Raw genomic sequence first — 25,603 nt, forward strand, 5'->3', positions numbered from 1 at the left:
GCATTTCACAACGAACTTTACGCCTTTTGCGAGTGAGCACGTGCCCAAAACATTAACCGTAACGATCGGATTCCCGTCCAACGTCGGACAGTTTCCCGAGCAGCAAAAAAAAATTAAAAAGGAGGGGTGCAACACGAGGACTTCCCAGGAGGTCACCCATCCTAGTACTACTCTCTCCCCAAGCACGCTTAACTTCGGAGTTCTGATGGGATCCGGTGCATTAGTGCTGGTATGATCGCACCCGTCAACCTTTGCGCTCGAATTCACTTTGTTCCTCCGTAGAGCTAATGAAAAAAAAATGCAAAAATGATCGCAGAAACGAAAGAAAAAAAGTATCGAGTGCATTTCACAACGAACCTTACGCCTTTTGCGAGTGAGCACGTGCCCAAAACATTAACCGTAACGATGGATTCCCGTCCAACGTCGGACAGTTTCCCGAGCAGCAAAAAAAAATTAAAAGGAGGGGTGCAACACGAGGACTTCCCAGGAGGTCACCCATCCTAGTACTACTCTCGCCCAAGCACGCTTAACTTCGGAGTTCTGATGGGATCCGGTGCATTAGTGCTGGTATGATCGCACCCGTCAACCTTTGTGCTCGAATTCACTTTGTTCCTCCGTAGAGCTAATGAAAAAAAAATGCAAAAATGATCGCAGAAACGAAAGAAAAAAAGTATCGAGTGCATTTCACAACGATTACGCCTTTTGCGAGTGAGCACGTGCCCAAACATTAACCGTAACGATGGATTCCCGTCCAACGTCGGACAGTTTCCCGAGCAGCAAAAAAAAATTAAAAAGGAGGGGTGCAACACGAGGACTTCCCAGGAGGTCACCCATCCTAGTACTACTCTCGCCCAAGCACGCTTAACTTCGGAGTTCTGATGGGATCCGGTGCATTAGTGCTGGTATGATCGCACCCGTCAACCTTTGTGCTCGAATTCACTTTGTTCCTCCGTAGAGCTAATGAAAAAAAAATGCAAAAATGAGCGCAGAAACGAAAGAAAAAAGTATCGAGTGCATTTCACCACGAACTTTACGCCTTTTGCGAGTGAGCACGTGCCCAAAACATTAACCGTAACGATCGGATTCCCGTCCAACGTCGGACAGTTTCCCGAGCAGCAAAAAAAAATTAAAAAGGAGGGGTGCAACACGAGGACTTCCCAGGAGGTCACCCATCCTAGTACTACTCTCGCCCAAGCACGCTTAACTTCGGAGTTCTGATGGGATCCGGTGCATTAGTGCTGGTATGATCGCACCCGTCAACCTTTGCGCTCGAATTCACTTTGTTCCTCCGTAGAGCTAATGAAAAAAAAATGCAAAAATGAGCGCAGAAACGAAAGAAAAAAAGTATCGAGTGCATTTCACACACGAACCTTACGCCTTTTGCGAGTGAGCACGTGCCCAAAACATTAACCGTAACGATCGGATTCCCGTCCAACGTCGGACAGTTTCCCGAGCAGCAAAAAAAAATTAAAAGGAGGGGTGCAACACGAGGACTTCCCAGGAGGTCACCCATCCTAGTACTACTCTCGCCCAGCACGCTTAACTTCGGAGTTCTGATGGGATCCGGTGCATTAGTGCTGGTATGATCGCACCCGTCAACCTTTGCGCTCGAATTCACTTTGTTCCTCCGTAGAGCTAATGAAAAAAAAATGCAAAATGAGCGCAGAAACGAAAGAAAAAAAGTATCGAGTGCATTTCACAACGAACCTTACCCTTTTGCGAGTGAGCACGTGCCCAAAACATTAACCGTAACGATGGATTCCCGTCCAACGTCGGACAGTTTCCCGAGCAGCAAAAAAAAATTAAAAAGGAGGGGTGCAACACGAGGACTTCCCAGGAGGTCACCCATCCTAGTACTACTCTCGCCCAAGCACGCTTAACTTCGGAGTTCTGATGGGATCCGGTGCATTAGTGCTGGTATGATCGCACCCGTCAACCTTTGTGCTCGAATTCACTTTGTTCCTCCGTAGAGCTAATGAAAAAAAAATGCAAAAATGATCGCAGAAACGAAAGAAAAAAAGTATCGAGTGCATAGCACGTGCCCAAAACATTAACCGTAACGATCGGATTCCCGTCCAACGTCGGACAGTTTCCCGAGCAGCAAAAAAAAATTAAAAAGGAGGGGTGCAACACGAGGACTTCCCAGGAGGTCACCCATCCTAGTACTACTCTCGCCCAAGCACGCTTAACTTCGGAGTTCTGATGGGATCCGGTGCATTAGTGCTGGTATGATCGCACCCGTCAACCTTTGCGCTCGAATTCACTTTGTTCCTCCGTAGAGCTAATGAAAAAAAATGCAAAAATGAGCGCAGAAACGAAAGAAAAAAAGTATCGAGTGCATTTCACCACGAACTTTACGCCTTTTGCGAGTGAGCACGTGCCCAAAACATTAACCGTAACGATCGGATTCCCGTCCAACGTCGGACAGTTTCCCGAGCAGCAAAAAAAAATTAAAAAGGAGGGGTGCAACACGAGGACTTCCCAGGAGGTCACCCATCCTAGTACTACTCTCGCCCAAGCACGCTTAACTTCGGAGTTCTGATGGGATCCGGTGCATTAGTGCTGGTATGATCGCACCCGTCAACCTTTGTGCTCGAATTCACTTTGTTCCTCCGTAGAGCTAATGAAAAAAAAATGCAAAAATGATCGCAGAAACGAAAGAAAAAAAGTATCGAGTGCATAGCACGTGCCCAAAACATTAACCGTAACGATCGGATTCCCGTCCAACGTCGGACAGTTTCCCGAGCAGCAAAAAAAAATTAAAAAGGAGGGGTGCAACACGAGGACTTCCCAGGAGGTCACCCATCCTAGTACTACTCTCGCCCAAGCACGCTTAACTTCGGAGTTCTGATGGGATCCGGTGCATTAGTGCTGGTATGATCGCACCCGTCAACCTTTGTGCTCGAATTCACTTTGTTCCTCCGTAGAGCTAATGAAAAAAAAATGCAAAAATGATCGCAGAAACGAAAGAAAAAAAGTATCGAGTGCATAGCACGTGCCCAAAACATTAACCGTAACGATCGGATTCCCGTCCAACGTCGGACAGTTTCCCGAGCAGCAAAAAAAAATTAAAAAGGAGGGGTGCAACACGAGGACTTCCCAGGAGGTCACCCATCCTAGTACTACTCTCGCCCAAGCACGCTTAACTTCGGAGTTCTGATGGGATCCGGTGCATTAGTGCTGGTATGATCGCACCCGTCAACCTTTGCGCTCGAATTCACTTTGTTCCTCCGTAGAGCTAATGAAAAAAAAATGCAAAAATGAGCGCAGAAACGAAAGAAAAAAGTATCGAGTGCATTTCACACACGAACTTTACGCCTTTTGCGAGTGAGCACGTGCCCAAAACATTAACCGTAACGATCGGATTCCCGTCCAACGTCGGACAGTTTCCCGAGCAGCAAAAAAAAAATTAAAAAGGAGGGGTGCAACACGAGGACTTCCCAGGAGGTCACCCATCCTAGTACTACTCTCGCCCAAGCACGCTTAACTTCGGAGTTCTGATGGGATCCGGTGCATTAGTGCTGGTATGATCGCACCCGTCAACCTTTGCGCTCGAATTCACTTTGTTCCTCCGTAGAGCTAATGAAAAAAAAATGCAAAAATGAGCGCAGAAACGAAAGAAAAAAAGTATCGAGTGCATTTCACCACGAACTTTACGCCTTTTGCGAGTGAGCACGTGCCCAAAACATTAACCGTAACGATGGGATTCCCGTCCAACGTCGGACAGTTTCCCGAGCAGCAAAAAAAAATTAAAAAGGAGGGGTGCAACACGAGGACTTCCCAGGAGGTCACCCATCCTAGTACTACTCTCGCCCAAGCACGCTTAACTTCGGAGTTCTGATGGGATCCGGTGCATTAGTGCTGGTATGATCGCACCCGTCAACCTTTGTGCTCGAATTCACTTTGTTCCTCCGTAGAGCTAATGAAAAAAAAATGCAAAAATGATCGCAGAAACGAAAGAAAAAAAGTATCGAGTGCATAGCACGTGCCCAAAACATTAACCGTAACGATCGGATTCCCGTCCAACGTCGGACAGTTTCCCGAGCAGCAAAAAAAATTAAAAAGGAGGGGTGCAACACGAGGACTTCCCAGGAGGTCACCCATCCTAGTACTACTCTCGCCCAAGCACGCTTAACTTCGGAGTTCTGATGGGATCCGGTGCATTAGTGCTGGTATGATCGCACCCGTCAACCTTTGTGCTCGAATTCACTTTGTTCCTCCGTAGAGCTAATGAAAAAAAAATGCAAAAATGATCGCAGAAACGAAAGAAAAAAAGTATCGAGTGCATAGCACGTGCCCAAAACATTAACCGTAACGATCGGATTCCCGTCCAACGTCGGACAGTTTCCCGAGCAGCAAAAAAAAATTAAAAAGGAGGGGTGCAACACGAGGACTTCCCAGGAGGTCACCCATCCTAGTACTACTCTCGCCCAAGCACGCTTAACTTCGGAGTTCTGATGGGATCCGGTGCATTAGTGCTGGTATGATCGCACCCGTCAACCTTTGCGCTCGAATTCACTTTGTTCCTCCGTAGAGCTAATGAAAAAAAATGCAAAAATGAGCGCAGAAACGAAAGAAAAAAAGTATCGAGTGCATTTCACCACGAACTTTACGCCTTTTGCGAGTGAGCACGTGCCCAAAACATTAACCGTAACGATCGGATTCCCGTCCAACGTCGGACAGTTTCCCGAGCAGCAAAAAAAAATTAAAAAGGAGGGGTGCAACACGAGGACTTCCCAGGAGGTCACCCATCCTAGTACTACTCTCGCCCAAGCACGCTTAACTTCGGAGTTCTGATGGGATCCGGTGCATTAGTGCTGGTATGATCGCACCCGTCAACCTTTGTGCTCGAATTCACTTTGTTCCTCCGTAGAGCTAATGAAAAAAAAATGCAAAAATGATCGCAGAAACGAAAGAAAAAAAGTATCGAGTGCATAGCACGTGCCCAAAACATTAACCGTAACGATCGGATTCCCGTCCAACGTCGGACAGTTTCCCGAGCAGCAAAAAAAAATTAAAAAGGAGGGGTGCAACACGAGGACTTCCCAGGAGGTCACCCATCCTAGTACTACTCTCGCCCAAGCACGCTTAACTTCGGAGTTCTGATGGGATCCGGTGCATTAGTGCTGGTATGATCGCACCCGTCAACCTTTGTGCTCGAATTCACTTTGTTCCTCCGTAGAGCTAATGAAAAAAAATGCAAAAATGATCGCAGAAACGAAAGAAAAAAAGTATCGAGTGCATAGCACGTGCCCAAAACATTAACCGTAACGATCGGATTCCCGTCCAACGTCGGACAGTTTCCCGAGCAGCAAAAAAAATTAAAAAGGAGGGGTGCAACACGAGGACTTCCCAGGAGGTCACCCATCCTAGTACTACTCTCGCCCAAGCACGCTTAACTTCGGAGTTCTGATGGGATCCGGTGCATTAGTGCTGGTATGATCGCACCCGTCAACCTTTGCGCTCGAATTCACTTTGTTCCTCCGTAGAGCTAATGAAAAAAAAATGCAAAAATGAGCGCAGAAACGAAAGAAAAAAAGTATCGAGTGCATTTCACCACGAACTTTACGCCTTTTGCGAGTGAGCACGTGCCCAAAACATTAACCGTAACGATCGGATTCCCGTCCAACGTCGGACAGTTTCCCGAGCAGCAAAAAAAAATTAAAAGGAGGGGTGCAACACGAGGACTTCCCAGGAGGTCACCCATTCTAGTACTACTCTCGCCCGAGCACGCTTAACTTCGGAGTTCTGATGGGATCCGGTGCATTAGTGCTGGTATGATCGCACCCGTCAACCTTTGCGCTCGAATTCACTTTGTTCCTCCGTAGAGCTAATGAAAAAAAATGCAAAAATGAGCACAGAAACGAAAGAAAAAAAGTATCGAGTGCATAGCACGTGCCCAAAACATTAACCGTAACGATCGGATTCCCGTCCAACGTCGGACAGTTTCCCGAGCAGCAAAAAAAATTAAAAAGGAGGGTGCAACACGAGGACTTCCCAGGAGGTCACCCATCCTAGTACTACTCTACTCTCGCCCAAGCACGCTTAACTTCGGAGTTCTGATGGGATCCGGTGCATTAGTGCTGGTATGATCGCACCCGTCAACCTTTGTGCTCGAATTCACTTTGTTCCTCCGTAGAGCTAATGAAAAAAAAATGCAAAAATAATCGCAGAAACGAAAGAAAAAAGTATCGAGTGCATAGCACGTGCCCAAAACATTAACCGTAACGATCGGATTCCCGTCCAACGTCGGACAGTTTCCCGAGCAGCAAAAAAAAATTAAAAAGGAGGGGTGCAACACGAGGACTTCCCAGGAGGTCACCCATCCTAGTACTACTCTCGCCCAAGCACACGCTTAACTTCGGAGTTCTGATGGGATCCGGTGCATTAGTGCTGGTATGATCGCACCCGTCAACCTTTGCGCTCGAATTCACTTTGTTCCTCCGTAGAGCTAATGAAAAAAAAATGCAAAAATGAGCGCAGAAACGAAAGAAAAAAAGTATCGAGTGCATTTCCCACGAACTTTACGCCTTTTGCGAGTGAGCACGTGCCCAAAACATTAACCGTAACGATCGGATTCCCGTCCAACGTCGGACAGTTTCCCGAGCAGCAAAAAAAAATTAAAAAGGAGGGGTGCAACACGAGGACTTCCCAGGAGGTCACCCATCCTAGTACTACTCTCGCCCAAGCACGCTTAACTTCGGAGTTCTGATGGGATCCGGTGCATTAGTGCTGGTATGATCGCACCCGTCAACCTTTGCGCTCGAATTCACTTTGTTCCTCCTGTAGAGCTAATGAAAAAAAATGCAAAAATGAGCGCAGAAACGAAAGAAAAAAAGTATCGAGTGCATTTCACAACGAACTTACGCCTTTTGCGAGTGAGCACGTGCCCAAACATTAACCGTAACGATCGGATTCCCGTCCAACGTCGGACAGTTTCCCGAGCAGCAAAAAAAAATTAAAAAGGAGGGGTGCAACACGAGGACTTCCCAGGAGGTCACCCATCCTAGTACTACTCTCGCCCAAGCACGCTTAACTTCGGAGTTCTGATGGGATCCGGTGCATTAGTGCTGGTATGATCGCACCCGTCAACCTTTGTGCTCGAATTCACTTTGTTCCTCCGTAGAGCTAATGAAAAAAAAATGCAAAAATGATCGCAGAAACGAAAGAAAAAAGTATCGAGTGCATAGCACGTGCCCAAAACATTAACCGTAACGATCGGATTCCCGTCCAACGTCGGACAGTTTCCCGAGCAGCAAAAAAAAATTAAAAAGGAGGGGTGCAACACGAGGACTTCCCAGGAGGTCACCCATCCTAGTACTACTCTCGCCCAAGCACGCTTAACTTCGGAGTTCTGATGGGATCCGGTGCATTAGTGCTGGTATGATCGCACCCGTCAACCTTTGCGCTCGAATTCACTTTGTTCCTCCGTAGAGCTAATGAAAAAAAAATGCAAAAATGATCGCAGAAACGAAAGAAAAAAAGTATCGAGTGCATTTCACGTGCCCAAAACATTAACCGTAACGATCGGATTCCCGTCCAACGTCGGACAGTTTCCCGAGCAGCAAAAAAAATTAAAAGGAGGGGTGCAACACGAGGACTTCCCAGGAGGTCACCCATCCTAGTACTACTCTCGCCCAAGCACACGCTTAACTTCGGAGTTCTGATGGGATCCGGTGCATTAGTGCTGGTATGATCGCACCCGTCAACCTTTGTGCTCGAATTCACTTTGTTCCTCCGTAGAGCTAATGAAAAAAAAATGCAAAAATGATCGCAGAAACGAAAGAAAAAAGTATCGAGTGCAAGCACGTGCCCAAACATTAACCGTAACGATCGGATTCCCGTCCAACGTCGGACAGTTTCCCGAGCAGCAAAAAAAAATTAAAAAGGAGGGGTGCAACACGAGGACTTCCCAGGAGGTCACCCATCCTAGTACTACTCTCTCTCGCCCAAGCACGCTTAACTTCGGAGTTCTGATGGGATCCGGTGCATTAGTGCTGGTATGATCGCACCCGTCAACCTTTGCGCTCGAATTCACTTTGTTTCTCCGTAGAGCTAATGAAAAAAAAAATGCAAAATGAGCGCAGAAACGAAAGAAAAAAAGTATCGAGTGCATTTCACCACGAACTTTACGCCTTTTGCGAGTGAGCACGTGCCCAAAACATTAACCGTAACGATCGGATTCCCGTCCAACGTCGGACAGTTTCCCGAGCAGCAAAAAAAAATTAAAAAGGAGGGGTGCAACACGAGGACTTCCCAGGAGGTCACCCATCCTAGTACTACTCTCGCCCGAGCACGCTTAACTTCGGAGTTCTGATGGGATCCGGTGCATTAGTGCTGGTATGATCGCACCCGTCAACCTTTGCGCTCGAATTCACTTTGTTCCTCCGTAGAGCTAATGAAAAAAAATGCAAAATGATCGCAGAAACGAAAGAAAAAAAGTATCGAGTGCATAGCACGTGCCCAAAACATTAACCGTAACGATCGGATTCCCGTCCAACGTCGGACAGTTTCCCGAGCAGCAAAAAAAAATTAAAAAGGAGGGGTGCAACACGAGGACTTCCCAGGAGGTCACCCATCCTAGTACTACTCTCGCCCAAGCACGCTTAACTTCGGAGTTCTGATGGGATCCGGTGCATTAGTGCTGGTATGATCGCACCCGTCAACCTTTGCGCTCGAATTCACTTTGTTCCTCCGTAGAGCTAATGAAAAAAAAATGCAAAAATGATCGCAGAAACGAAAGAAAAAAGTATCGAGTGCATAGCACGTGCCCAAAACATTAACCGTAACGATCGGATTCCCGTCCAACGTCGGACAGTTTCCCGAGCAGCAAAAAAAAATTAAAAGGAGGGGTGCAACACGAGGACTTCCCAGGAGGTCACCCATCCTAGTACTACTCTCGCCCAAGCACGCTTAACTTCGGAGTTCTGATGGGATCCGGTGCATTAGTGCTGGTATGATCGCACCGTCAACCTTTGCGCTCGAATTCACTTTGTTCCTCCGTAAGCTAATGAAAAAAAATGCCCAAGCACGCTTAACTTCGGAGTTCTGATGGGATCCGGTGCATTAGTGCTGGTATGATCGCACCGTCAACCTTTGCGCTCGAAACTTTGTTCCTCCGTAGAGCTAATGAAAAAAAAAATGCAAAAAATGATCGCAGAAAGAAACGAAAGAAAAAAAGTATCGAGTTGCATAGCACGTGCCCAAAACATTAACCGTAACGATCGGATTCCCGTCCAACGTCGGACAGTTTCCCGAGCAGCAAAAAAAAATTAAAAAGGAGGGGTGCAACACGAGGACTTCCCAGGAGGTCACCCATCCTAGTACTACTCTCGCCCAAGCACGCTTAACTTCGGAGTTCTGATGGGATCCGGTGCATTAGTGCTGGTATGATCGCACCCGTCAACCTTTGCGCTCGAATTCACTTTGTTCCTCCGTAGAGCTAATGAAAAAAAAATGCAAAAATGAGCGCAGAAACGAAAGAAAAAAAGTATCGAGTGCATAGCACGTGCCCCAAAACATTAACCGTAACGATCGGATTCCCGTCCAACGTCGGACAGTTTCCCGAGCAGCAAAAAAAAATTAAAAAGGAGGGGTGCAACACGAGGACTTCCCAGGAGGTCACCCATCCTAGTACTACTCTCGCCCAAGCACGCTTAACTTCGGAGTTCTGATGGGATCCGGTGCATTAGTGCTGGTATGATCGCACCCGTCAACTTTGCGCTCGAATTCACTTTGTTCCTCCGTAGAGCTAATGAAAAAAAAAATGCAAAAATGAGCGCAGAAACGAAAGAAAAAAAGTATCGAGTGCATAGCACGTGCCCAAAACATTAACCGTAACGATCGGATTCCCGTCCAACGTCGGACAGTTTCCCGAGCAGCAAAAAAAAAATTAAAAAGGAGGGGTGCAACACGAGGACTTCCCAGGAGGTCACCCATCCTAGTACTACTCTCGCCCAAGCACGCTTAACTTCGGAGTTCTGATGGGATCCGGTGCATTAGTGCAGGTATGATCGCACCAGTCAACCTTTGTGCTCGAATTCACTTTGTTCCTCCGTAGAGCTAATGAAAAAAAAATGCAAAAATGATCGCAGAAGAAACGAAAGAAAAAAAGTATCGAGTGCATAGCACGTGCCCAAAACATTAACCGTAACGATCGGATTCCGTCCAACGTCGGACAGTTTCCCGAGCAGCAAAAAAAAATTAAAAAGGAGGGGTGCAACACGAGGACTTCCCAGGAGGTCACCCATCCTAGTACTACTCTCGCCCAAGCACGCTTAACTTCGGAGTTCTGATGGGATCCGGTGCATTAGTGCTGGTATGATCGCACCCGTCAACCTTTGTGCTCGAATTCACTTTGTTCCTCCGTAGAGCTAATGAAAAAAAAATGCAAAAATGAGCGCAGAAAGAAAGAAAAGAAACGAAAGAAAAAAAAGTATCGAGTGCATAGCACGTGCCCAAAACATTAACCGTAACGATCGGATTCCCGTCCAACGTCGGACAGTTTCCCGAGCAGCAAAAAAAAAATTAAAAAGGAGGGGTGCAACACGAGGACTTCCCAGGAGGTCACCCATCCTAGTACTACTCTCGCCCAAGCACGCTTAACTTCGGAGTTCTGATGGGATCCGGTGCATTAGTGCTGGTATGATCGCCCGTCAACTTTGTGCTCGAATTCACTTTGTTCCTCCGTAGAGCTAATGAAAAAAAAATGCAAAAATGATCGCAGAAACGAAAGAAAAAAAGTATCGAGTGCATAGCACGTGCCCCAAAACATTAACCGTAACGATGGGATTCCCGTCCAACGTCGGACAGTTTCCCGAGCAGCAAAAAAAAATTAAAAAGGAGGGGTGCAACACGAGGACTTCCCAGGAGGTCACCCATCCTAGTACTACTCTCGCCCAAGCACGCTTAACTTCGGAGTTCTGATGGGATCCGGTGCATTAGTGCTGGTATGATCGCACCCGTCAACCTTTGCGCTCGAATTCACTTTGTTCCTCCGTAGAGCTAATGAAAAAAAAATGCAAAAATGAGCGCAGAGAGAAGAAACGAAAGAAAAAAAAGTATCGAGTGCATGAGCACGTGCCCAAAACATTAACCGTAACGATCGGATTCCCGTCCAACGTCGGACAGTTTCCCGAGCAGCAAAAAAAAAATTAAAAAGGAGGGGTGCAACACGAGGACTTCCCAGGAGGTCACCCATCTAGTACTACTCTCGCCCAAGCACGCTTAACTTCGGAGTTCTGATGGGATCCGGTGCATTAGTGCTGGTATGATCGCACCCGTCAACCTTTGCGCTCGAATTCACTTTGTTCCTCCGTAGAGCTAATGAAAAAAAAATGCAAAAATGAGCGCAGAGAAACAGAAACGAAAGAAAAAAAGTATCGAGTGCATTTCACCACGAACTTTACGCTTTTGCGAGTGAGCACGTGCCCAAAACATTAACCGTAACGATCGGATTCCCGTCCAACGTCGGACAGTTTCCCGAGCAGCAAAAAAAAATTAAAAAGGAGGGGTGCAACACGAGGACTTCCCAGGAGGTCACCCATCCTAGTACTACTCTCGCCCAAGCACGCTTAACTTCGGAGTTCTGATGGGATCCGGTGCATTAGTGCTGGTATGATCGCACCCGTCAACCTTTGCGCTCGAATTCACTTTGTTCCTCCGTAGAGCTAATGAAAAAAAAATGCAAAAATAAAGAAAAGACGAAGAAACGAAAGAAAAAAAGTATCGAGTGCATTTCACAAGAACTTTACGCTTTTGCGAGTGAGCACGTGCCCAAAACATTAACCGTAACGATCGGATTCCCGTCCAACGTCGGACAGTTTCCCGAGCAGCAAAAAAAAATTAAAAAGGAGGGGTGCAACACGAGGACTTCCCAGGAGGTCACCCATCCTAGTACTACTCTCGCCCAAGCACGCTTAACTTCGGAGTTCTGATGGGATCCGGTGCATTAGTGCTGGTATGATCGCACCCGTCAACCTTTGCGCTCGAATTCACTTTGTTCCTCCGTAGAGCTAATGAAAAAAAAATGCAAAAATGAGCGCAGAAAACGAAAGAAAAAAAGTATCGAGTGCATAGCACGTGCCCAAAACATTAACCGTAACGATCGGATTCCCGTCCAACGTCGGACAGTTCCCGAGCAGCAGCAGCAAAAAAAAATTAAAAAGGAGGGGTGCAACACGAGGACTTCCCAGGAGGTCACCCATCCTAGTACTACTCTCGCCCAAGCACGCTTAACTTCGGAGTTCTGATGGGATCCGGTGCATTAGTGCTGGTATGATCGCACCGTCAACCTTTGCGCTCGAATTCACTTTGTTCCTCCGTAGAGCTAATGAAAAAAAAATGCAAAAATGAGCGCAGAAGAAGAAAGAAAAGAAGAAGAAAAAAAGTATCGAGTGCATGAGCACGTGCCCAAAACATTAACCGTAACGATCGGATTCCCGTCCAACGTCGGACAGTTTCCCGAGCAGCAAAAAAAAATTAAAAAGGAGGGGTGCAACACGAGGACTTCCCAGGAGGTCACCCATCCTAGTACTACTCTCGCCCAAGCACGCTTAACTTCGGAGTTCTGATGGGATCCGGTGCATTAGTGCTGGTATGATCGCACCCGTCAACCTTTGCGCTCGAATTCACTTTGTTCCTCCGTAGAGCTAATGAAAAAAAAATGCAAAAATGAGCGCAGAAACGAAAGAAAAAAAGTATCGAGTGCATTTCACACGAACTTTCGCCTTTTGCGAGTGCAGTGAGCACGTGCCCAAAACATTAACCGTAACGATCGGATTCCCGTCCAACGTCGGACAGTTTCCCGAGCAGCAAAAAAAAAATTAAAAAGGAGGGGTGCAACACGAGGACTTCCCAGGAGGTCACCCATCCTAGTACTACTCTCGCCCAAGCACGCTTAACTTCGGAGTTCTGATGGGATCCGGTGCATTAGTGCTGGTATGATCGCACCCGTCAACCTTTGCGCTCGAATTCACTTTGTTCCTCCGTAGAGCTAATGAAAAAAAAATGCAAAAATGATCGCAGAAACGAAAGAAAAAAAGTATCGAGTGCATAGCACGTGCCCAAAACATTAACCGTAACGATGGGATTCCCGTCCAACGTCGGACAGTTTCCCGAGCAGCAAAAAAAAAATTAAAAAGGAGGGGTGCAACACGAGGACTTCCCAGGAGGTCACCCATCCTAGTACTACTCTCGCCCAAGCACGCTTAACTTCGGAGTTCTGATGGGATCCGGTGCATTAGTGCTGGTATGATCGCACCCGTCAACTTTGCGCTCGAATTCACTTTGTTCCTCCGTAGAGCTAATGAAAAAAAAATGCAAAAATGAGCGCAGAAACGAAAGAAAAAAAGTATCGAGTGCATAGCACGTGCCCAAAACATTAACCGTAACGATCGGATTCCCGTCCAACGTCGGACAGTTTCCCGAGCAGCAAAAAAAAATTAAAAAGGAGGGGTGCAACACGAGGACTTCCCAGGAGGTCACCCATCCTAGTACTACTCTCGCCCAAGCACGCTTAACTTCGGAGTTCTGATGGGATCCGGTGCATTAGTGCTGGTATGATCGCACCCGTCAACCTTTGCGCTCGAATTCACTTTGTTCCTCCGTAGAGCTAATGAAAAAAAAATGCAAAAATGAAAAGAACGAAAGAAAAAAGAAACGAAAGAAAAAAGTATCGAGTTGCAGTGAGCACGTGCCCAAAACATTAACCGTAACGATCGGATTCCCGTCCAACGTCGGACAGTTTCCCGAGCAGCAAAAAAAAAAATAAAAAGGAGGGGTGCAACACGAGGACTTCCCAGGAGGTCACCCATCCTAGTACTACTCTCGCCCAAGCACGCTTAACTTCGGAGTTCTGATGGGATCCGGTGCATTAGTGCTGGTATGATCGCACCCGTCAACCTTTGCGCTCGAATTCACTTTGTTCCTCCGTAGAGCTAATGAAAAAAAAATGCAAAAATGAGAAGAAAGAAACGAAAGAAAAAAAAGTATCGAGTGCATTTCACACGAACTTTACGCCTTTTGCGAGTGAGCACGTGCCCAAAACATTAACCGTAACGATGGATTCCGTCCAACGTCGGACAGTTTCCCGAGCAGCAAAAAAAAAATTAAAAAGGAGGGGGTGCAACACGAGGACTTCCCAGGAGGTCACCCATCCTAGTACTACTCTCGCCCAAGCACGCTTAACTTCGGAGTTCTGATGGGATCCGGTGCATTAGTGCTGGTATGATCGCACCCGTCAACCTTTGCGCTCGAATTCACTTTGTTCCTCCGTAGAGCTAATGAAAAAAAAATGCAAAAATGAGCGCAGAAACGAAAGAAAAAAAGTATCGAGTGCATAGCACGTGCCCAAAACATTAACCGTAACGATCGGATTCCCGTCCAACGTCGGACAGTTTCCCGAGCAGCAAAAAAAAATTAAAAAGGAGGGGTGCAACACGAGGACTTCCCAGGAGGTCACCCATCCTAGTACTACTCTCGCCCAAGCACGCTTAACTTCGGAGTTCTGATGGGATCCGGTGCATTAGTGCTGGTATGATCGCACCCGTCAACCTTTGCGCTCGAATTCACTTTGTTCCTCCGTAGAGCTAATGAAAAAAAAATGCAAAAATGAGCGCAGAAACGAAAGAAAAAAAGTATCGAGTGCATTCACCACGAACTTTACGCCTTTTGCGAGTGAGCACGTGCCCAAAACATTAACCGTAACGATCGGATTCCCGTCCAACGTCGGACAGTTTCCCGAGCAGCAAAAAAAAATTAAAAAGGAGGGGTGCAACACGAGGACTTCCCAGGAGGTCACCCATCCTAGTACTACTCTCGCCCAAGCACGCTTAACTTCGGAGTTCTGATGGGATCCGGTGCATTAGTGCTGGTATGATCGCACCCGTCAACCTTTGCGCTCGAATTCACTTTGTTCCTCCGTAGAGCTAATGAAAAAAAAATGCAAAAATGATCGCAGAGAAACGAAAGAAAGAAAAAAAGTATCGAGTGCATAGCACGTGCCCAAAACATTAACCGTAACGATGGGATTCCCGTCCAACGTCGGACAGTTTCCCGAGCAGCAAAAAAAAAAATTAAAAAGGAGGGGTGCAACACGAGGACTTCCCAGGAGGTCACCCATCCTAGTACTACTCTCGCCCAAGCACGCTTAACTTCGGAGTTCTGATGGGATCCGGTGCATTAGTGCTGGTATGATCGCACCCGTCAACCTTTGTGCTCGAATTCACTTTGTTCCTCCGTAGAGCTAATGAAAAAAAAAATGCAAAAATGATCGCAGAAAGAAAGAAAAGAAACGAAAGAAAAAAGTATCGAGTGCATAGCACGTGCCCAAAACATTAACCGTAACGATCGGATTCCCGTCCAACGTCGGACAGTTTCCCGAGCAGCAAAAAAAAATTAAAAAGGGGGTGCAACACGAGGACTTCCCAGGAGGTCACCCATCCTAGTACTACTCTCGCCCAAGCACGCTTAACTTCGGAGTTCTGATGGGATCCGGTGGATCCGGTGATTAGTGCTGGTATGATCGCACCCGTCAACCTTTGTGCTCGAATTCACTTTGTTCCTCCGTAGAGCTAATGAAAAAAAAAATGCAAAAATGAATCGCAGAAGAAACGAAAGAAAAAAAAGTATCGAGTGCATAGCACGTGCCCAAAACATTAACCGTAACGATCGGATTCCCGTCCAACGTCGGACAGTTTCCGAGCAGCAGCAAAAAAAAATTAAAAAGGAGGGGTGCAACACGAGGACTTCCCAGGAGGTCACCCATCCTAGTACTACTCTCGCCCAAGCACGCTTAACTTCGGAGTTCTGATGGGATCCGGTGCATTAGTGCTGGTATGATCGCACCCGTCAACCTTTGCGCTCGAATTCACTTTGTTCCTCCGTAGAGCTAAAAAAAAAAAAAATGCAAAAATGAGCGCAGAAGAAACGAAAGAAAAAAAGTATCGAGTGCATTTCACCACGAACTTTACGCCTTTGCGAGTGAGCACGTGCCCAAAACATTAACCGTAACGATCGGATTCCCGTCCAACGTCGGACAGTTTCCCGAGCAGCAAAAAAAAAATTAAAAAGGAGGGGTGCAACACGAGGACTTCCCAGGAGGTCACCCATTCTAGTACTACTCTCGCCCAAGCACGCTTAACTTCGGAGTTCTGATGGGATCCGGTGCATTAGTGCTGGTATGATCGCACCCGTCAACCTTTGCGCGTCGAATTCACTTTGTTTCCTCCGTAGAGCTAATGAAAAAAAATGCAAAAATGAGCGCAGAAACGAAAGAAAAAAAGTATCGAGTGCATTTCACACGAACCTTACGCCTTTGCGAGTGAGCACGTGCCCAAAACATTAACCGTAACGATGGGATTCCCGTCCAACGTCGGACAGTTTCCCGAGCAGCAAAAAAAAATTAAAAAGGAGGGGTGCAACACGAGGACTTCCCAGGAGGTCACCCATCCTAGTACTACTCTCGCCCAAGCACGCTTAACTTCGGAGTTCTGATGGGATCCGGTGCATTAGTGCTGGTATGATCGCACCAGTCAACCTTTGTGCTCGAATTCACTTTGTTCCTCCGTAGAGCTAATGAAAAAAAAATGCAAAAATGATCGCAGGAAAGAAACGAAAGAAAAAAAGTATCGAGTGCATAGCACGTGCCCAAAACATTAACCGTAACGATCGGATTCCCGTCCAACGTCGGACAGTTCCCGAGCAGCAAAAAAAAAATTAAAAAGGAGGGGTGCAACACGAGGACTTCCCAGGAGGTCACCCATCCTAGTACTACTCTCGCCCAAGCACGCTTAACTTCGGAGTTCTGATGGGATCCGGTGCATTAGTGCTGGTATGATCGCACCCGTCAACCTTTGCGCTCGAATTCACTTTGTTCCTCCGTAGAGCTAATGAAAAAAAAAATGCAAAAATGAGCACAGAAACGAAAGAAAAAAAGTATCGAGTGCATAGCACGTGCCCAAAACATTAACCGTAACGATCGGATTCCCGTCCAACGTCGGACAGTTTCCCGAGCAGCAAAAAAAAATTAAAAAGGAGGGGTGCAACACGAGGACTTCCCAGGAGGTCACCCATCCTAGTACTACTCTCGCCCAAGCACGCTTAACTTCGGAGTTCTGATGGGATCCGGTGCATTAGTGCTGGTATGATCGCACCCGTCAACCTTTGCGCTCGAATTCACTTTGTTCCTCCGTAGAGCTAATGAAAAAAAAATGCAAAAATGAGCGCAGAAACGAAAGAAAAAAAGTATCGAGTGCATTTCACCACGAACTTACGCCTTTTGCGAGTGAGCACGTGCCCAAAACATTAACCGTAACGATCGGATTCCCGTCCAACGTCGGACAGTTTCCCGAGCAGCAAAAAAAAATTAAAAAGGAGGGGTGGTGCAACACGAGGACTTCCCAGGAGGTCACCCATCCTAGTACTACTCTCGCCCAAGCACGCTTAACTTCGGAGTTCTGATGGGATCCGGTGCATTAGTGCTGGTATGATCGCACCCGTCAACCTTTGCGCTCGAATTCACTTTGTTCCTCCGTAGAGCTAATGAAAAAAAAAATGCAAAAATGAGCGCAGAAACGAAAGAAAAGAAACGAAAGAAAGAAAAAAAAAGTTATCGAGTGCATAGCACGTGCCCAAAACATTAACCGTAACGATCGGATTCCCGTCCAACGTCGGACAGTTTCCCGAGCAGCAAAAAAAAATTAAAAAGGAGGGGTGCAACACGAGGACTTCCCAGGAGGTCACCCATCCTAGTACTACTCTCGCCCAAGCACGCTTAACTTCGGAGTTCTGATGGGATCCGGTGCATTAGTGCTGGTATGATCGCACCCGTCAACCTTTGCGCTCGAATTCACTTTGTTCCTCCGTAGAGCTAATGAAAAAAAATGCAAAAAAAAAATGATCGCAGAAACGAAAGAAAAAAAGTATCGAGTGCATAGCACGTGCCCAAAACATTAACCGTAACGATCGGATTCCCGTCCAACGTCGGACAGTTTCCCGAGCAGCAAAAAAAAAATTAAAAAGGAGGGGTGCAACACGAGGACTTCCCAGGAGGTCACCCATCCTAGTACTACTCTCGCCCAAGCACGCTTAACTTCGGAGTTCTGATGGGATCCGGTGCATTAGTGCTGGTATGATCGCACCCGTCAACCTTTGCGCTCGAATTCACTTTGTTCCTCCGTAGAGCTAATGAAAAAAAAAATGCAAAAATGAGAGAGCAGAAACGAAAGAAAAAAAGTATCGAGTGCATTTCACCACGAACTTTACGCCTTTGCGACGAGTGAGCACGTGCCCAAAACATTAACCGTAACGATCGGATTCCCGTCCAACGTCGGACAGTTTCCCGAGCAGCAAAAAAAAATTAAAAAAGGAGGGGTGCAACACGAGGACTTCCCAGGAGGTCACCCATTCTAGTACTACTCTCGCCCAAGCACGCTTAACTTCGGAGTTCTGATGGGATCCGGTGCATTAGTGCTGGTATGATCGCACCCGTCAACCTTTGCGCTCGAATTCACTTTGTTCCTCCGTAGAGCTAATGAAAAAAAAATGCAATGAGCGCAGAAGAAAAGAAACGAAAGAAAAAAAGTATCGAGTGCATTTCACAACGAACTTACGCCTTTTGCGAGTGAGCACGTGCCCAAAACATTAACCGTAACGATGGGATTCCCGTCCAACGTCGGACAGTTTCCCGAGCAGCAAAAAAAAAATTAAAAAGGAGGGGGTGCAACACGAGGACTTCCCAGGAGGTCACCCATCCTAGTACTACTCTCGCCCAAGCACGCTTAACTTCGGAGTTCTGATGGGATCCGGTGCATTAGTGCTGGTATGATCGCACCCGTCAACCTTTGCGCTCGAATTCACTTTGTTCCTCCGTAGAGCTAATGAAAAAAAAATGCAAAAATGAGCGCAGAAACGAAAGAAAAAAAGTATCGAGTGCATTCACCACGAACTTACGCCTTTGCGAGCGTGAAACGTGCCAAAACAAACCGTAACGATCGGATTCCCGTCCAACGTCGGACAGTTTCCCGAGCAGCAAAAAAAAAATTAAAAAAGGAGGGGTGCAACACGAGGACTTCCCAGGAGGTCACCCATCCTAGTACTACTCTCGCCCAAGCACGCTTAACTTCGGAGTTCTGATGGGATCCGGTGCATTAGTGCTGGTATGATCGCACCCGTCAACCTTTGCGCTCGAATTCACTTTGTTCCTCCGTAGAGCTAATGAAAAAAAAATGCAAAAATGAGCGCAGAAACGAAAGAAAAAAGTATCGAGTGCATTTCCACGAACCTTACGCCTTTTGCGAGTGAGCACGTGCCCAAAACATTAACCGTAACGATCGGATTCCCGTCCAACGTCGGACAGTTTCCCGAGCAGCAAAAAAAAATTAAAAAGGAGGGGTGCAACACGAGGACTTCCCAGGAGGTCACCCATCCTAGTACTACTCTCGCCCAAGCACGCTTAACTTCGGAGTTCTGATGGGATCCGGTGCATTAGTGCTGGTATGATCGCACCCGTCAACCTTTGCGCTCGAATTCACTTTGTTCCTCCGTAGAGCTAATGAAAAAAAATGCAAAATGCAAAAAGAGAGAAGAAACAGAAACGAAAGAAAAAAAGTATCGAGTGCATTTCACCACGAACTTTACGCCTTTGCGAGTAGCACGTGCCCAAAACATTAACCGTAACGATCGGATTCCCGTCCAACGTCGGACAGTTTCCCGAGCAGCAAAAAAAAAATTAAAAAGGAGGGGTGCAACACGAGGACTTCCCAGGAGGTCACCCATCCTAGTACTACTCTCGCCCAAGCACGCTTAACTTCGGAGTTCTGATGGGATCCGGTGCATTAGTGCTGGTATGATCGCACCCGTCAACCTTTGCGCTCGAATTCACTTTGTTCCTCCGTAGAGCTAATGAAAAAAAAATGCAAAAATGAGCGCAGAAACGAAAGAAAAAAAGTATCGAGTGCATTTCACCACGAACTTTACGCCTTTTGCGAGTGAGCACGTGCCCAAAACATTAACCGTAACGATCGGATTCCCGTCCAACGTCGGACAGTTTCCCGAGCAGCAAAAAAAAAATTAAAAAGGAGGGGTGCAACACGAGGACTTCCCAGGAGGTCACCCATTCTAGTACTACTCTCGCCCGAGCACGCTTAACTTCGGAGTTCTGATGGGATCCGGTGCATTAGTGCTGGTATGATCGCACCCGTCAACCTTTGTGCTCGAATTCACTTTGTTCCTCCGTAGAGCTAATGAAAAAAAAATGCAAAAATGATCGCAGAAACGAAAGAAAAAAAGTATCGAGTGCATAGCACGTGCCCAAAACATTAACCGTAACGATCGGATTCCCGTCCAACGTCGGACAGTTTCCCGAGCAGCAAAAAAAAATTAAAAAGGAGGGGTGCAACACGAGGACTTCCCAGGAGGTCACCCATCCTAGTACTACTCTCGCCCAAGCACGCTTAACTTCGGAGTTCTGATGGGATCCGGTGCATTAGTGCTGGTATGATCGCACCCGTCAACCTTTGTGCTCGAATTCACTTTGTTCCTCCGTAGAGCTAATGAAAAAAAAATGCAAAAATGATCGCAGAAACGAAAGAAAAAAAGTATCGAGTGCATAGCACGTGCCCAAAACATTAACCGTAACGATCGGATTCCCGTCCAACGTCGGACAGTTTCCCGAGCAGCAAAAAAAAATTAAAAAGGAGGGGTGCAACACGAGGACTTCCCAGGAGGTCACCCATCCTAGTACTACTCTCGCCCAAGCACGCTTAACTTCGGAGTTCTGATGGGATCCGGTGCATTAGTGCTGGTATGATCGCACCCGTCAACCTTTGCGCTCGAATTCACTTTGTTCCTCCGTAGAGCTAATGAAAAAAAAATGCAAAAATGAGCGCAGAAAGAAACGAAAGAAAAAAAGTATCGAGTGCATTTCACCACGAACTTACGCCTTTTGCGAGTGAGCACGTGCCCAAAACATTAACCGTAACGATCGGATTCCCGTCCAACGTCGGACAGTTTCCCGAGCAGCAAAAAAAAATTAAAAAGGAGGGGTGCAACACGAGGACTTCCCAGGAGGTCACCCATCCTAGTACTACTCTCGCCCAAGCACGCTTAACTTCGGAGTTCTGATGGGATCCGGTGCATTAGTGCTGGTATGATCGCACCCGTCAACCTTTGCGCTCGAATTCACTTTGTTCCTCCGTAGAGCTAATGAAAAAAAAATGCAAAAATGAGCGCAGAAAGAAAGAAACGAAAGAAAAAAAGTATCGAGTGCATTTCACACGAACTTTACGCCTTTTGCGAGTGAGCACGTGCCCAAAACATTAACCGTAACGATCGGATTCCCGTCCAACGTCGGACAGTTTCCCGAGCAGCAAAAAAAAAATTAAAAAGGAGGGGTGCAACACGAGGACTTCCCAGGAGGTCACCCATCCTAGTACTACTCTCGCCCAAGCACGCTTAACTTCGGAGTTCTGATGGGATCCGGTGCATTAGTGCTGGTATGATCGCACCCGTCAACCTTTGCGCTCGAATTCACTTTGTTCCTCCGTAGAGCTAATGAAAAAAAAATGCAAAAATGAGCGCAGAAGAAAAGAAAGAAAAAAAGTATCGAGTGCATTCACAACGAACTTTACGCCTTTTGCGAGTGAGCACGTGCCCAAAACATTAACCGTAACGATCGGATTCCCGTCCAACGTCGGACAGTTTCCCGAGCAGCAAAAAAAAAATTAAAAAGGAGGGGTGCAACACGAGGACTTCCCAGGAGGTCACCCATCCTAGTACTACTCTCGCCCAAGCACGCTTAACTTCGGAGTTCTGATGGGATCCGGTGCATTAGTGCTGGTATGATCGCACCCGTCAACCTTTGCGCTCGAATTCACTTTGTTCCTCCGTAGAGCTAATGAAAAAAAAATGCAAAAATGAGCGCAGAAACGAAAGAAAAAAAGTATCGAGTGCATTTCACAACGAACCTTACGCCTTTTGCGAGTGAGCACGTGCCCAAAACATTAACCGTAACGATCGGATTCCCGTCCAACGTCGGACAGTTTCCCGAGCAGCAAAAAAAAAATTAAAAAGGAGGGGTGCAACACGAGGACTTCCCAGGAGGTCACCCATCCTAGTACTACTCTCGCCCAAGCACGCTTAACTTCGGAGTTCTGATGGGATCCGGTGCATTAGTGCTGGTATGATCGCACCCGTCAACCTTTGCGCTCGAATTCACTTTGTTCCTCCGTAGAGCTAATGAAAAAAAAATGCAAAAATGAGCGCAGAAACGAAAGAAAAAAAGTATCGAGTGCATTTCACCACGAACTTTACGCCTTTTGCGAGTGAGCACGTGCCCAAAACATTAACCGTAACGATCGGATTCCCGTCCAACGTCGGACAGTTTCCCGAGCAGCAAAAAAAAAATTAAAAAGGAGGGGTGCAACACGAGGACTTCCCAGGAGGTCACCCATTCTAGTACTACTCTCGCCCAAGCACGCTTAACTTCGGAGTTCTGATGGGATCCGGTGCATTAGTGCTGGTATGATCGCACCCGTCAACCTTTGCGCTCGAATTCACTTTGTTCCTCCGTAGAGCTAATGAAAAAAAAATGCAAAAAATGAGCGCAGAAAGAAACGAAAGAAAAAAAGTATCGAGTGCATTCACAACGAACCTTACGCCTTTTGCGAGTGAGCACGTGCCCAAAACATTAACCGTAACGATCGGATTCCCGTCCAACGTCGGACAGTTTCCCGAGCAGCAAAAAAAAATTAAAAAGGAGGGGTGCAACACGAGGACTTCCCAGGAGGTCACCCATCCTAGTACTACTCTCGCCCAAGCACGCTTAACTTCGGAGTTCTGATGGGATCCGGTGCATTAGTGCTGGTATGATCGCACCCGTCAACCTTTGCGCTCGAATTCACTTTGTTCCTCCGTAGAGCTAATGAAAAAAAAAATGCAAAAATGAGCGCAGAAACGAAAGAAAAAAAGTATCGAGTGCATTTCACACGAACTTACGCCTTTTGCGAGTGAGCACGTGCCCAAAACATTAACCGTAACGATCGGATTCCCGTCCAACGTCGGACAGTTTCCCGAGCAGCAAAAAAAAATTAAAAAGGAGGGGTGCAACACGAGGACTTCCCAGGAGGTCACCCATCCTAGTACTACTCTCGCCCAAGCACGCTTAACTTCGGAGTTCTGATGGGATCCGGTGCATTAGTGCTGGTATGATCGCACCGTCAACCTTTGTGCTCGAATTCACTTTGTTCCTCCGTAGAGCTAATGAAAAAAAAATGCAAAAATGATCGCAGAAACGAAAGAAAAAAAGTATCGAGTGCATAGCACGTGCCCAAAACATTAACCGTAACGATCGGATTCCCGTCCAACGTCGGACAGTTTCCCGAGCAGCAAAAAAAAATTAAAAAGGAGGGGTGCAACACGAGGACTTCCCAGGAGGTCACCCATCCTAGTACTACTCTCGCCCAAGCACGCTTAACTTCGGAGTTCTGATGGGATCCGGTGCATTAGTGCTGGTATGATCGCACCGTCAACCTTTGTGCTCGAATTCACTTTGTTCCTCCGTAGAGCTAATGAAAAAAAAATGCAAAAATGATCGCAGAAACGAAAGAAAAAAAGTATCGAGTGCATAGCACGTGCCCAAAACATTAACCGTAACGATCGGATTCCCGTCCAACGTCGGACAGTTTCCCGAGCAGCAAAAAAAAATTAAAAAGGAGGGGTTGCAACACGAGGACTTCCCAGGAGGTCACCCATCCTAGTACTACTCTCGCCCAAGCACGCTTAACTTCGGAGTTCTGATGGGATCCGGTGCATTAGTGCTGGTATGATCGCACCCGTCAACCTTTGCGCTCGAATTCACTTTGTTCCTCCGTAGAGCTAATGAAAAAAAAATGCAAAAATGAGCGCAGAAACGAAAGAAAAAAAGTATCGAGTGCATTTCACCACGAACTTTACGCCTTTTGCGAGTGAGCACGTGCCCAAAACATTAACCGTAACGATCGGATTCCCGTCCAACGTCGGACAGTTTCCCGAGCAGCAAAAAAAAAATTAAAAAGGAGGGGTGCAACACGAGGACTTCCCAGGAGGTCACCCATCCTAGTACTACTCTCGCCCAAGCACGCTTAACTTCGGAGTTCTGATGGGATCCGGTGCATTAGTGCTGGTATGATCGCACCCGTCAACCTTTGCGCTCGAATTCACTTTGTTCCTCCGTAGAGCTAATGAAAAAAAAATGCAAAAATGAGCGCAGAAACGAAAGAAAAAAAAGTATCGAGTGCATTTCACAACGAACCTTACGCCTTTTGCGAGTGAGCACGTGCCCAAAACATTAACCGTAACGATGGGATTCCCGTCCAACGTCGGACAGTTTCCCGAGCAGCAAAAAAAAATTAAAAAGGAGGGGTGCAACACGAGGACTTCCCAGGAGGTCACCCATCCTAGTACTACTCTCGCCCAAGCACGCTTAACTTCGGAGTTCTGATGGGATCCGGTGCATTAGTGCTGGTATGATCGCACCCGTCAACCTTTGCGCTCGAATTCACTTTGTTCCTCCGTAGAGCTAATGAAAAAAAAATGCAAAAATGAGCGCAGAAACGAAAGAAAAAAAGTATCGAGTGCATTCACCACGAACTTTACGCCTTTTGCGAGTGAGCACGTGCCCAAAACATTAACCGTAACGATCGGATTCCCGTCCAACGTCGGACAGTTTCCCGAGCAGCAAAAAAAAAATTAAAAAGGAGGGGTGCAACACGAGGACTTCCCAGGAGGTCACCCATCCTAGTACTACTCTCGCCCAAGCACGCTTAACTTCGGAGTTCTGATGGGATCCGGTGCATTAGTGCTGGTATGATCGCACCCGTCAACCTTTGCGCTCGAATTCACTTTGTTCCTCCGTAGAGCTAATGAAAAAAAAATGCAAAAATGAGCGCAGAAAAACGAAAGAAAAAAAGTATCGAGTGCATTTCACACGAACCTTACGCCTTTTGCGAGTGAGCACGTGCCCAAAACATTAACCGTAACGATCGGATTCCCGTCCAACGTCGGACAGTTTCCCGAGCAGCAAAAAAAAAATTAAAAAGGAGGGGTGCAACACGAGGACTTCCCAGGAGGTCACCCATCCTAGTACTACTCTCGCCCAAGCACGCTTAACTTCGGAGTTCTGATGGGATCCGGTGCATTAGTGCTGGTATGATCGCACCCGTCAACCTTTGCGCTCGAATTCACTTTGTTCCTCCGTAGAGCTAATGAAAAAAAAATGCAAAAATGAGCGCAGAGAAACGAAAGAAAAAAAGTATCGAGTGCATTTCACAACGAACCTTACGCCTTTTGCGAGTGAGCACGTGCCCAAAACATTAACCGTAACGATGGGATTCCCGTCCAACGTCGGACAGTTTCCCGAGCAGCAAAAAAAAATTAAAAAGGAGGGGTGCAACACGAGGACTTCCCAGGAGGTCACCCATCCTAGTACTACTCTCGCCCAAGCACGCTTAACTTCGGAGTTCTGATGGGATCCGGTGCATTAGTGCTGGTATGATCGCACCCGTCAACCTTTGCGCTCGAATTCACTTTGTTCTCCGTAGAGCTAATGAAAAAAAAATGCAAAAAT

At 46.9% G+C, this 25,603-nt stretch overlaps 77 non-coding genes and 1 pseudogene across 77 annotated transcripts; all 78 read right to left on the reverse strand.

Annotated features, from left to right (window-relative positions):
• Positions 1–123: 123 nt before the first annotated feature.
• LOC116191867 lies at positions 124–243 on the reverse strand. The gene has a single exon (XR_004153942.1). It is a non-coding gene; the product is annotated as a 5S ribosomal RNA (ribosomal RNA).
• Positions 244–462: 219 nt separating this feature from the next.
• Positions 463–581, reverse strand: LOC116191683. Its single transcript, XR_004153764.1, has one exon. It is a non-coding gene; the product is annotated as a 5S ribosomal RNA (ribosomal RNA).
• Positions 582–797: 216 nt separating this feature from the next.
• LOC116191684 lies at positions 798–916 on the reverse strand. The gene has a single exon (XR_004153765.1). It is a non-coding gene; the product is annotated as a 5S ribosomal RNA (ribosomal RNA).
• A 220-nt stretch (positions 917–1,136) lies between these two features.
• LOC116191685 lies at positions 1,137–1,255 on the reverse strand. Its single transcript, XR_004153766.1, has one exon. It is a non-coding gene; the product is annotated as a 5S ribosomal RNA (ribosomal RNA).
• Positions 1,256–1,476: 221 nt separating this feature from the next.
• LOC116191832 lies at positions 1,477–1,594 on the reverse strand. The gene has a single exon (XR_004153909.1). It is a non-coding gene; the product is annotated as a 5S ribosomal RNA (ribosomal RNA).
• A 218-nt stretch (positions 1,595–1,812) lies between these two features.
• LOC116191687 lies at positions 1,813–1,931 on the reverse strand. The gene has a single exon (XR_004153768.1). It is a non-coding gene; the product is annotated as a 5S ribosomal RNA (ribosomal RNA).
• A 190-nt stretch (positions 1,932–2,121) lies between these two features.
• Positions 2,122–2,240, reverse strand: LOC116191688. Its single transcript, XR_004153769.1, has one exon. It is a non-coding gene; the product is annotated as a 5S ribosomal RNA (ribosomal RNA).
• A 220-nt stretch (positions 2,241–2,460) lies between these two features.
• LOC116191689 lies at positions 2,461–2,579 on the reverse strand. Its single transcript, XR_004153770.1, has one exon. It is a non-coding gene; the product is annotated as a 5S ribosomal RNA (ribosomal RNA).
• Positions 2,580–2,769: 190 nt separating this feature from the next.
• On the reverse strand, positions 2,770–2,888 carry LOC116191690. The gene has a single exon (XR_004153771.1). It is a non-coding gene; the product is annotated as a 5S ribosomal RNA (ribosomal RNA).
• A 190-nt stretch (positions 2,889–3,078) lies between these two features.
• Positions 3,079–3,197, reverse strand: LOC116191691. The gene has a single exon (XR_004153772.1). It is a non-coding gene; the product is annotated as a 5S ribosomal RNA (ribosomal RNA).
• Positions 3,198–3,419: 222 nt separating this feature from the next.
• On the reverse strand, positions 3,420–3,538 carry LOC116191692. The gene has a single exon (XR_004153773.1). It is a non-coding gene; the product is annotated as a 5S ribosomal RNA (ribosomal RNA).
• Positions 3,539–3,759: 221 nt separating this feature from the next.
• LOC116191693 lies at positions 3,760–3,878 on the reverse strand. Its single transcript, XR_004153774.1, has one exon. It is a non-coding gene; the product is annotated as a 5S ribosomal RNA (ribosomal RNA).
• Positions 3,879–4,067: 189 nt separating this feature from the next.
• On the reverse strand, positions 4,068–4,186 carry LOC116191694. Its single transcript, XR_004153775.1, has one exon. It is a non-coding gene; the product is annotated as a 5S ribosomal RNA (ribosomal RNA).
• Positions 4,187–4,376: 190 nt separating this feature from the next.
• LOC116191695 lies at positions 4,377–4,495 on the reverse strand. The gene has a single exon (XR_004153776.1). It is a non-coding gene; the product is annotated as a 5S ribosomal RNA (ribosomal RNA).
• Positions 4,496–4,715: 220 nt separating this feature from the next.
• On the reverse strand, positions 4,716–4,834 carry LOC116191696. The gene has a single exon (XR_004153777.1). It is a non-coding gene; the product is annotated as a 5S ribosomal RNA (ribosomal RNA).
• Positions 4,835–5,024: 190 nt separating this feature from the next.
• On the reverse strand, positions 5,025–5,143 carry LOC116191698. Its single transcript, XR_004153780.1, has one exon. It is a non-coding gene; the product is annotated as a 5S ribosomal RNA (ribosomal RNA).
• A 188-nt stretch (positions 5,144–5,331) lies between these two features.
• Positions 5,332–5,450, reverse strand: LOC116191699. The gene has a single exon (XR_004153781.1). It is a non-coding gene; the product is annotated as a 5S ribosomal RNA (ribosomal RNA).
• Positions 5,451–5,670: 220 nt separating this feature from the next.
• On the reverse strand, positions 5,671–5,789 carry LOC116191779. Its single transcript, XR_004153858.1, has one exon. It is a non-coding gene; the product is annotated as a 5S ribosomal RNA (ribosomal RNA).
• Positions 5,790–5,976: 187 nt separating this feature from the next.
• Positions 5,977–6,100, reverse strand: LOC116191866. Its single transcript, XR_004153941.1, has one exon. It is a non-coding gene; the product is annotated as a 5S ribosomal RNA (ribosomal RNA).
• A 189-nt stretch (positions 6,101–6,289) lies between these two features.
• Positions 6,290–6,410, reverse strand: LOC116191837. The gene has a single exon (XR_004153913.1). It is a non-coding gene; the product is annotated as a 5S ribosomal RNA (ribosomal RNA).
• Positions 6,411–6,630: 220 nt separating this feature from the next.
• Positions 6,631–6,749, reverse strand: LOC116191700. Its single transcript, XR_004153782.1, has one exon. It is a non-coding gene; the product is annotated as a 5S ribosomal RNA (ribosomal RNA).
• A 219-nt stretch (positions 6,750–6,968) lies between these two features.
• On the reverse strand, positions 6,969–7,087 carry LOC116191701. Its single transcript, XR_004153783.1, has one exon. It is a non-coding gene; the product is annotated as a 5S ribosomal RNA (ribosomal RNA).
• A 189-nt stretch (positions 7,088–7,276) lies between these two features.
• Positions 7,277–7,395, reverse strand: LOC116191702. The gene has a single exon (XR_004153784.1). It is a non-coding gene; the product is annotated as a 5S ribosomal RNA (ribosomal RNA).
• A 188-nt stretch (positions 7,396–7,583) lies between these two features.
• Positions 7,584–7,704, reverse strand: LOC116191838. Its single transcript, XR_004153914.1, has one exon. It is a non-coding gene; the product is annotated as a 5S ribosomal RNA (ribosomal RNA).
• A 187-nt stretch (positions 7,705–7,891) lies between these two features.
• Positions 7,892–8,014, reverse strand: LOC116191864. Its single transcript, XR_004153939.1, has one exon. It is a non-coding gene; the product is annotated as a 5S ribosomal RNA (ribosomal RNA).
• Positions 8,015–8,235: 221 nt separating this feature from the next.
• LOC116191759 lies at positions 8,236–8,354 on the reverse strand. Its single transcript, XR_004153839.1, has one exon. It is a non-coding gene; the product is annotated as a 5S ribosomal RNA (ribosomal RNA).
• Positions 8,355–8,542: 188 nt separating this feature from the next.
• LOC116191703 lies at positions 8,543–8,661 on the reverse strand. The gene has a single exon (XR_004153785.1). It is a non-coding gene; the product is annotated as a 5S ribosomal RNA (ribosomal RNA).
• Positions 8,662–8,849: 188 nt separating this feature from the next.
• Positions 8,850–8,968, reverse strand: LOC116191794. Its single transcript, XR_004153873.1, has one exon. It is a non-coding gene; the product is annotated as a 5S ribosomal RNA (ribosomal RNA).
• Positions 8,969–9,282: 314 nt separating this feature from the next.
• Positions 9,283–9,401, reverse strand: LOC116191704. Its single transcript, XR_004153786.1, has one exon. It is a non-coding gene; the product is annotated as a 5S ribosomal RNA (ribosomal RNA).
• A 191-nt stretch (positions 9,402–9,592) lies between these two features.
• Positions 9,593–9,711, reverse strand: LOC116191705. The gene has a single exon (XR_004153787.1). It is a non-coding gene; the product is annotated as a 5S ribosomal RNA (ribosomal RNA).
• Positions 9,712–9,902: 191 nt separating this feature from the next.
• Positions 9,903–10,021, reverse strand: LOC116191790. Its single transcript, XR_004153869.1, has one exon. It is a non-coding gene; the product is annotated as a 5S ribosomal RNA (ribosomal RNA).
• A 192-nt stretch (positions 10,022–10,213) lies between these two features.
• Positions 10,214–10,332, reverse strand: LOC116191706. Its single transcript, XR_004153788.1, has one exon. It is a non-coding gene; the product is annotated as a 5S ribosomal RNA (ribosomal RNA).
• A 205-nt stretch (positions 10,333–10,537) lies between these two features.
• Positions 10,538–10,656, reverse strand: LOC116191855. Its single transcript, XR_004153930.1, has one exon. It is a non-coding gene; the product is annotated as a 5S ribosomal RNA (ribosomal RNA).
• Positions 10,657–10,844: 188 nt separating this feature from the next.
• On the reverse strand, positions 10,845–10,963 carry LOC116191707. Its single transcript, XR_004153789.1, has one exon. It is a non-coding gene; the product is annotated as a 5S ribosomal RNA (ribosomal RNA).
• A 200-nt stretch (positions 10,964–11,163) lies between these two features.
• LOC116191804 lies at positions 11,164–11,281 on the reverse strand. Its single transcript, XR_004153882.1, has one exon. It is a non-coding gene; the product is annotated as a 5S ribosomal RNA (ribosomal RNA).
• Positions 11,282–11,509: 228 nt separating this feature from the next.
• LOC116191709 lies at positions 11,510–11,628 on the reverse strand. The gene has a single exon (XR_004153791.1). It is a non-coding gene; the product is annotated as a 5S ribosomal RNA (ribosomal RNA).
• Positions 11,629–11,854: 226 nt separating this feature from the next.
• Positions 11,855–11,973, reverse strand: LOC116191710. Its single transcript, XR_004153792.1, has one exon. It is a non-coding gene; the product is annotated as a 5S ribosomal RNA (ribosomal RNA).
• Positions 11,974–12,169: 196 nt separating this feature from the next.
• Positions 12,170–12,288, reverse strand: LOC116191795. The gene has a single exon (XR_004153874.1). It is a non-coding gene; the product is annotated as a 5S ribosomal RNA (ribosomal RNA).
• A 202-nt stretch (positions 12,289–12,490) lies between these two features.
• LOC116191711 lies at positions 12,491–12,609 on the reverse strand. Its single transcript, XR_004153793.1, has one exon. It is a non-coding gene; the product is annotated as a 5S ribosomal RNA (ribosomal RNA).
• A 225-nt stretch (positions 12,610–12,834) lies between these two features.
• Positions 12,835–12,953, reverse strand: LOC116191712. Its single transcript, XR_004153794.1, has one exon. It is a non-coding gene; the product is annotated as a 5S ribosomal RNA (ribosomal RNA).
• A 191-nt stretch (positions 12,954–13,144) lies between these two features.
• On the reverse strand, positions 13,145–13,263 carry LOC116191713. Its single transcript, XR_004153795.1, has one exon. It is a non-coding gene; the product is annotated as a 5S ribosomal RNA (ribosomal RNA).
• Positions 13,264–13,452: 189 nt separating this feature from the next.
• LOC116191714 lies at positions 13,453–13,571 on the reverse strand. Its single transcript, XR_004153796.1, has one exon. It is a non-coding gene; the product is annotated as a 5S ribosomal RNA (ribosomal RNA).
• Positions 13,572–13,777: 206 nt separating this feature from the next.
• On the reverse strand, positions 13,778–13,896 carry LOC116191715. The gene has a single exon (XR_004153797.1). It is a non-coding gene; the product is annotated as a 5S ribosomal RNA (ribosomal RNA).
• Positions 13,897–14,119: 223 nt separating this feature from the next.
• On the reverse strand, positions 14,120–14,238 carry LOC116191716. Its single transcript, XR_004153798.1, has one exon. It is a non-coding gene; the product is annotated as a 5S ribosomal RNA (ribosomal RNA).
• Positions 14,239–14,428: 190 nt separating this feature from the next.
• Positions 14,429–14,547, reverse strand: LOC116191717. Its single transcript, XR_004153799.1, has one exon. It is a non-coding gene; the product is annotated as a 5S ribosomal RNA (ribosomal RNA).
• Positions 14,548–14,767: 220 nt separating this feature from the next.
• On the reverse strand, positions 14,768–14,886 carry LOC116191718. The gene has a single exon (XR_004153800.1). It is a non-coding gene; the product is annotated as a 5S ribosomal RNA (ribosomal RNA).
• A 198-nt stretch (positions 14,887–15,084) lies between these two features.
• Positions 15,085–15,203, reverse strand: LOC116191720. The gene has a single exon (XR_004153802.1). It is a non-coding gene; the product is annotated as a 5S ribosomal RNA (ribosomal RNA).
• A 201-nt stretch (positions 15,204–15,404) lies between these two features.
• Positions 15,405–15,531, reverse strand: LOC116191869 (annotated as a pseudogene).
• Positions 15,532–15,729: 198 nt separating this feature from the next.
• LOC116191721 lies at positions 15,730–15,848 on the reverse strand. The gene has a single exon (XR_004153803.1). It is a non-coding gene; the product is annotated as a 5S ribosomal RNA (ribosomal RNA).
• Positions 15,849–16,073: 225 nt separating this feature from the next.
• On the reverse strand, positions 16,074–16,192 carry LOC116191760. Its single transcript, XR_004153840.1, has one exon. It is a non-coding gene; the product is annotated as a 5S ribosomal RNA (ribosomal RNA).
• Positions 16,193–16,412: 220 nt separating this feature from the next.
• On the reverse strand, positions 16,413–16,531 carry LOC116191774. The gene has a single exon (XR_004153853.1). It is a non-coding gene; the product is annotated as a 5S ribosomal RNA (ribosomal RNA).
• Positions 16,532–16,726: 195 nt separating this feature from the next.
• On the reverse strand, positions 16,727–16,845 carry LOC116191722. Its single transcript, XR_004153804.1, has one exon. It is a non-coding gene; the product is annotated as a 5S ribosomal RNA (ribosomal RNA).
• A 191-nt stretch (positions 16,846–17,036) lies between these two features.
• LOC116191723 lies at positions 17,037–17,155 on the reverse strand. The gene has a single exon (XR_004153805.1). It is a non-coding gene; the product is annotated as a 5S ribosomal RNA (ribosomal RNA).
• Positions 17,156–17,378: 223 nt separating this feature from the next.
• Positions 17,379–17,497, reverse strand: LOC116191791. The gene has a single exon (XR_004153870.1). It is a non-coding gene; the product is annotated as a 5S ribosomal RNA (ribosomal RNA).
• A 212-nt stretch (positions 17,498–17,709) lies between these two features.
• On the reverse strand, positions 17,710–17,828 carry LOC116191724. Its single transcript, XR_004153806.1, has one exon. It is a non-coding gene; the product is annotated as a 5S ribosomal RNA (ribosomal RNA).
• Positions 17,829–18,023: 195 nt separating this feature from the next.
• LOC116191725 lies at positions 18,024–18,142 on the reverse strand. The gene has a single exon (XR_004153807.1). It is a non-coding gene; the product is annotated as a 5S ribosomal RNA (ribosomal RNA).
• A 227-nt stretch (positions 18,143–18,369) lies between these two features.
• Positions 18,370–18,488, reverse strand: LOC116191761. The gene has a single exon (XR_004153841.1). It is a non-coding gene; the product is annotated as a 5S ribosomal RNA (ribosomal RNA).
• Positions 18,489–18,715: 227 nt separating this feature from the next.
• On the reverse strand, positions 18,716–18,834 carry LOC116191726. The gene has a single exon (XR_004153808.1). It is a non-coding gene; the product is annotated as a 5S ribosomal RNA (ribosomal RNA).
• Positions 18,835–19,052: 218 nt separating this feature from the next.
• LOC116191727 lies at positions 19,053–19,171 on the reverse strand. The gene has a single exon (XR_004153809.1). It is a non-coding gene; the product is annotated as a 5S ribosomal RNA (ribosomal RNA).
• A 218-nt stretch (positions 19,172–19,389) lies between these two features.
• Positions 19,390–19,508, reverse strand: LOC116191728. The gene has a single exon (XR_004153810.1). It is a non-coding gene; the product is annotated as a 5S ribosomal RNA (ribosomal RNA).
• Positions 19,509–19,739: 231 nt separating this feature from the next.
• On the reverse strand, positions 19,740–19,858 carry LOC116191729. The gene has a single exon (XR_004153811.1). It is a non-coding gene; the product is annotated as a 5S ribosomal RNA (ribosomal RNA).
• Positions 19,859–20,080: 222 nt separating this feature from the next.
• On the reverse strand, positions 20,081–20,199 carry LOC116191780. The gene has a single exon (XR_004153859.1). It is a non-coding gene; the product is annotated as a 5S ribosomal RNA (ribosomal RNA).
• Positions 20,200–20,389: 190 nt separating this feature from the next.
• LOC116191731 lies at positions 20,390–20,508 on the reverse strand. The gene has a single exon (XR_004153813.1). It is a non-coding gene; the product is annotated as a 5S ribosomal RNA (ribosomal RNA).
• Positions 20,509–20,698: 190 nt separating this feature from the next.
• LOC116191732 lies at positions 20,699–20,817 on the reverse strand. The gene has a single exon (XR_004153814.1). It is a non-coding gene; the product is annotated as a 5S ribosomal RNA (ribosomal RNA).
• A 224-nt stretch (positions 20,818–21,041) lies between these two features.
• LOC116191734 lies at positions 21,042–21,160 on the reverse strand. The gene has a single exon (XR_004153815.1). It is a non-coding gene; the product is annotated as a 5S ribosomal RNA (ribosomal RNA).
• Positions 21,161–21,389: 229 nt separating this feature from the next.
• LOC116191735 lies at positions 21,390–21,508 on the reverse strand. Its single transcript, XR_004153816.1, has one exon. It is a non-coding gene; the product is annotated as a 5S ribosomal RNA (ribosomal RNA).
• A 224-nt stretch (positions 21,509–21,732) lies between these two features.
• LOC116191736 lies at positions 21,733–21,851 on the reverse strand. Its single transcript, XR_004153817.1, has one exon. It is a non-coding gene; the product is annotated as a 5S ribosomal RNA (ribosomal RNA).
• A 222-nt stretch (positions 21,852–22,073) lies between these two features.
• On the reverse strand, positions 22,074–22,192 carry LOC116191737. The gene has a single exon (XR_004153818.1). It is a non-coding gene; the product is annotated as a 5S ribosomal RNA (ribosomal RNA).
• A 222-nt stretch (positions 22,193–22,414) lies between these two features.
• On the reverse strand, positions 22,415–22,533 carry LOC116191762. Its single transcript, XR_004153842.1, has one exon. It is a non-coding gene; the product is annotated as a 5S ribosomal RNA (ribosomal RNA).
• A 225-nt stretch (positions 22,534–22,758) lies between these two features.
• On the reverse strand, positions 22,759–22,877 carry LOC116191738. Its single transcript, XR_004153819.1, has one exon. It is a non-coding gene; the product is annotated as a 5S ribosomal RNA (ribosomal RNA).
• A 220-nt stretch (positions 22,878–23,097) lies between these two features.
• On the reverse strand, positions 23,098–23,216 carry LOC116191796. The gene has a single exon (XR_004153875.1). It is a non-coding gene; the product is annotated as a 5S ribosomal RNA (ribosomal RNA).
• Positions 23,217–23,405: 189 nt separating this feature from the next.
• Positions 23,406–23,524, reverse strand: LOC116191797. The gene has a single exon (XR_004153876.1). It is a non-coding gene; the product is annotated as a 5S ribosomal RNA (ribosomal RNA).
• Positions 23,525–23,714: 190 nt separating this feature from the next.
• On the reverse strand, positions 23,715–23,833 carry LOC116191782. Its single transcript, XR_004153861.1, has one exon. It is a non-coding gene; the product is annotated as a 5S ribosomal RNA (ribosomal RNA).
• Positions 23,834–24,055: 222 nt separating this feature from the next.
• On the reverse strand, positions 24,056–24,174 carry LOC116191739. Its single transcript, XR_004153820.1, has one exon. It is a non-coding gene; the product is annotated as a 5S ribosomal RNA (ribosomal RNA).
• A 222-nt stretch (positions 24,175–24,396) lies between these two features.
• On the reverse strand, positions 24,397–24,515 carry LOC116191740. The gene has a single exon (XR_004153821.1). It is a non-coding gene; the product is annotated as a 5S ribosomal RNA (ribosomal RNA).
• A 221-nt stretch (positions 24,516–24,736) lies between these two features.
• LOC116191741 lies at positions 24,737–24,855 on the reverse strand. The gene has a single exon (XR_004153822.1). It is a non-coding gene; the product is annotated as a 5S ribosomal RNA (ribosomal RNA).
• A 223-nt stretch (positions 24,856–25,078) lies between these two features.
• LOC116191743 lies at positions 25,079–25,197 on the reverse strand. The gene has a single exon (XR_004153824.1). It is a non-coding gene; the product is annotated as a 5S ribosomal RNA (ribosomal RNA).
• Positions 25,198–25,420: 223 nt separating this feature from the next.
• LOC116191744 lies at positions 25,421–25,539 on the reverse strand. Its single transcript, XR_004153825.1, has one exon. It is a non-coding gene; the product is annotated as a 5S ribosomal RNA (ribosomal RNA).
• Between the last annotated feature and the right edge of the window lie 64 nt (positions 25,540–25,603).

This window comes from Punica granatum, unplaced genomic scaffold, assembly GCF_007655135.1.
Source record: "Punica granatum isolate Tunisia-2019 unplaced genomic scaffold, ASM765513v2 Contig00627, whole genome shotgun sequence".
In the NCBI taxonomy this organism is placed as follows: Eukaryota; Viridiplantae; Streptophyta; class Magnoliopsida; order Myrtales; family Lythraceae; genus Punica; species Punica granatum.